Raw genomic sequence first — 3,540 nt, forward strand, 5'->3', positions numbered from 1 at the left:
TTTAAAAAAATATATATTATAATAATTCTCTCTTCGTTCAAGCATTTTTTTCTGATAAACCACATGTTGTGTCTACTGCTTCCAACTGTATACCTGTTTTATTTCTATCTCGCTTAGACAATAAGTTATCAGTGCTAATTTATTTCTCGAGCTTGGGTACACGAATATTTTGAGTTTCTGTCATCGATGTCAAGGATATCGAATAATTTTCCCTTTGAACCTAAAATGCCTGCATTTCGTAGAATTCCAGTATCATGTTGTACTAACTCTCGTTTTGGTGACTACTTTTTTCAGAAGTTTCAAAAGATTTTATCCCCTAACTGGGAAACTAGTGTCAGACAAGACAGCACTCGGCTTGCGATTAATGATTTTTTAAAATCCAAACTTTTGCCACTACAATTATTGTTTACTATTCCTACATGTCAAACATAAACACATGTGTGCTCTGGTTTATGTGATAATGAGAAACACAAATAACCTTACACCTTCTATCTCTTTTGCCTGATTCTGTGGAAATATTCTACGACAGACCCTACCCAATAACCACCCACATCCTGCAACTGTAGTACGGAACGAAGTGGGGGGGAGGGGGGAGGAGGGGAGGGGGCTGGCGGAAGGGGAAAAGGGGGGAGGGGAGGACAGAAAAATAGAGCTATGAGCGGATTACTTTCTACGTTCAATGCTGATCCCTTTGAAGTGTGACCTTATGGTTATCATATCTGACATGTTTGACCTTTGCCTATTCTTCAGCTGTCTTTTCTCGCGGTGACCGCTGCTCGTTTCCCCGTATCGGCCGTTCGCGTCGCAGTCTTTAACTTTTTTTTTCTTTCATTGGGAGGCTTTCATTTTATTCGACGGACCCAATTCAATCAATTTTCTGCTCGACGCCTTCATAGAGCACTAAATGAGTTTCTGGCATTGTTGAATGGTTGCATCTGAAGACATTTTAGATTGGCAACGGTACGCCTGAGAAAAGTCCTAGTACTGGTCCCATGTATGTTTCTTGAGCTGCTTTGTTTCGTTGGGTGTTGGGGGTATCCTTTTGTTTCGTTGTATCTTATTCAAAGCCTAGATTCCATGACCACGGGGTAGAGAGGGCACTATTGGCTCAGGCGGCGCCATGCAGGGTGCGGATGGTACTATGTCGAATCCACAATCGAGGTTTCTCGAAGTATAGTAGTTTGAGGAGTTCTAAGTTCTGAGGCTCCCTACCTCCACCACCCCACCCCCCCTTTTCAGCCCTTACCTTTCGTTCTTCCCCCAACTTAACTAAATCCTATCGGAGATCAGTGAATGAAAAAAAATCCTGCATGTTGTTTATCAAGTATCTCGGTCTTTCTGCTGGGATGTTGTAATCATCCAGTACTGTTACAGCCAGGGTCGGAAACTCGTTTCCTAAATGATCTAAACTGTGTCAATGTGGGTCTGTTAAAATCGTATTCTTAAAAAAGAACAATCAACAGCTTTTAAATTTGTGCTTTTTGTACAATCGAGGCCCAGTGTGACGGACCTTTGACTCATCAATGTGAGTCCCCTAATCAACGTTCTAGAAAAAACCGGCGTCTAAGGAATTAAGGCTCCTAGTCCCTGCCCGCAAAAGACGAGGGTTTATATTGTACATAGTAGACAAGTTGAGTTTGTCAAGTGCCTCCCTCTTTTTTTCTTTTGTTGGGTTGGGATTTTTGATATTTTTAAAAACTGTATTTAATTAATTTGTTTTTCTTTTTTCGGGGTCGGTAGGGGGAGGAGGGGGGGGGGTTCCAACTTCCTACTTAGATGCCGTAAATGTTTAACGGGGCGCCAAACTCGTGTTGCATCTTACTGGCTCCTCAGTGGCCATTCCATGCCATGCCATATGCTGTACCATACCATACCATACCATACCATACCATACCATACCATACCATACCATACCATTCCATGCCATACCGCGAATGGAATTTCTCTTTTTGAATTGCTAATAGTAATTGATTAGTTTAATCCTTTATGTTGATGGTTTTAAAAAACCTTCTAATTATTCGGTAAGTATTTGCTTCTGGGTTTTTTTAACCGGTTTATGGGATTTTTTTTGGGTATAACTTAGTAGACCCTTTGGTTGTGCGATATATCATAATCTGTTGCCACAAAGTTGAATCTACAAGACATTTTTGTTATGACCGTGCCTTTTATGTTTTGCACCACTACAGACACTACTCGAGTATTATTGTGCTAGTGTTTGGGTGCATCTTCCGAAAAGAAAAATTGGCCCACGTTTAGTTCATTTGGTACTATGCTAGAGTACAAGGACGATGATGATCGTAGATCGAATTTCCTACTGGGCGTTCTGAATTTGGATTTTGTTTGGGAGTTTTTAAAGCTCTCCTCACTCTTGGCACCGGGGTCTGTAAAGTAAAGATTATGTGCTTTGCTGTTGCACTCTTGAGACCCAAGCTCGATTCCTGAGTCAGGAGATAATTTCTATCAAGAATCTCGGTCTTTCTGCTGGGATGTATCCTCTCAGCCCATGTTGATCCTGACTGAAAGGTCAGGAAACCCGCCTCCGAAATTATTTAAATTGTGCCAATGCGGGCGTAATACACCTACAATAAAACAAATCATTTGGCTCAATCTTTTTAGATATGGACTGTAAATTTGGAGATCCTGTCTCACCTTACGGTGTTGAAAGTGGCATCGTTCAAGCTATACGATGGAAATGAATGAACATAATTCTGGTTTCATTGTAAGGCACTTTGCTGTGAAACACAGGAGACAAAAGTTCACTTCCTTTAACGAGGATCTCTGTCTTGCAACTTCTCAATTTTGTTTGCACTTGAATGTCCTCAATGTGCTGCAAATGCCGTAAAAACTCTGACTCAAACATCTATCGTCCTTGTCTTCCCACCTTCTATGTTTTGTATAGTACTCTGAAATCACCTCTAATCTTCGGCACTTATATTATAACCTGAGCGAAATGCAAGTGCGTAAAAAAAAACCCTCGACAAACTCTTATTAAAACTTAAGCGTACAGAAATTACGCTAACATTACTGAAGCGCAATCCCTCATCCTCACTCATCACCACTATTAATTCTAAAATCATCATCTCTCTCAGATCAATGACTTACATCTATAATTCTGGAATCTCTATCCGATATTACAGTTAATTGATATACTAAGTATGAATGTAATACACAACCATATGCACTTTTTTCTACTAATCAGATGGTGTCAATCTCATATAAATGGGCAAGGGAAAAAAAAAGAAGAAGAAAACCGTACAGAAATTGTTTATGTCTATTTGTCTGTCTTACTTTTGTTCCCGCACTAAATGATAATTATTGTGTCGGTGTTTAGTAGTAGTAGTACAGGGCTTTACGACGCTCGCAACTGCATAAGGTCATATGAACGCGCGAAACATAAGTTGGTAGCATTCGCAATAGTTCACTGCACGGTTGGTCGATAATTAGATTTTAAGATGCTAAAATACAAAAATTCCGTGTAAATATATTTGCGATTTAAAACAACTCTTATAAATAACAATAAAACATTTTTAACAATATTGT

The 3,540-nt window shown here is 39.7% G+C and overlaps 1 long non-coding RNA gene across 1 annotated transcript in view; it reads left to right on the forward strand.

The window, feature by feature from the left end:
- LOC101857295 overlaps positions 1–3,540 on the forward strand; it is a 134,435-nt gene that overhangs the window by 124,114 nt on the left and 6,781 nt on the right. The gene's annotated exons all lie outside the window — the stretch shown is intronic.

This window comes from Aplysia californica, unplaced genomic scaffold, assembly GCF_000002075.1.
Source record: "Aplysia californica isolate F4 #8 unplaced genomic scaffold, AplCal3.0 scaffold00005, whole genome shotgun sequence".
Classification (NCBI taxonomy): Eukaryota; Metazoa; Mollusca; class Gastropoda; order Aplysiida; family Aplysiidae; genus Aplysia; species Aplysia californica.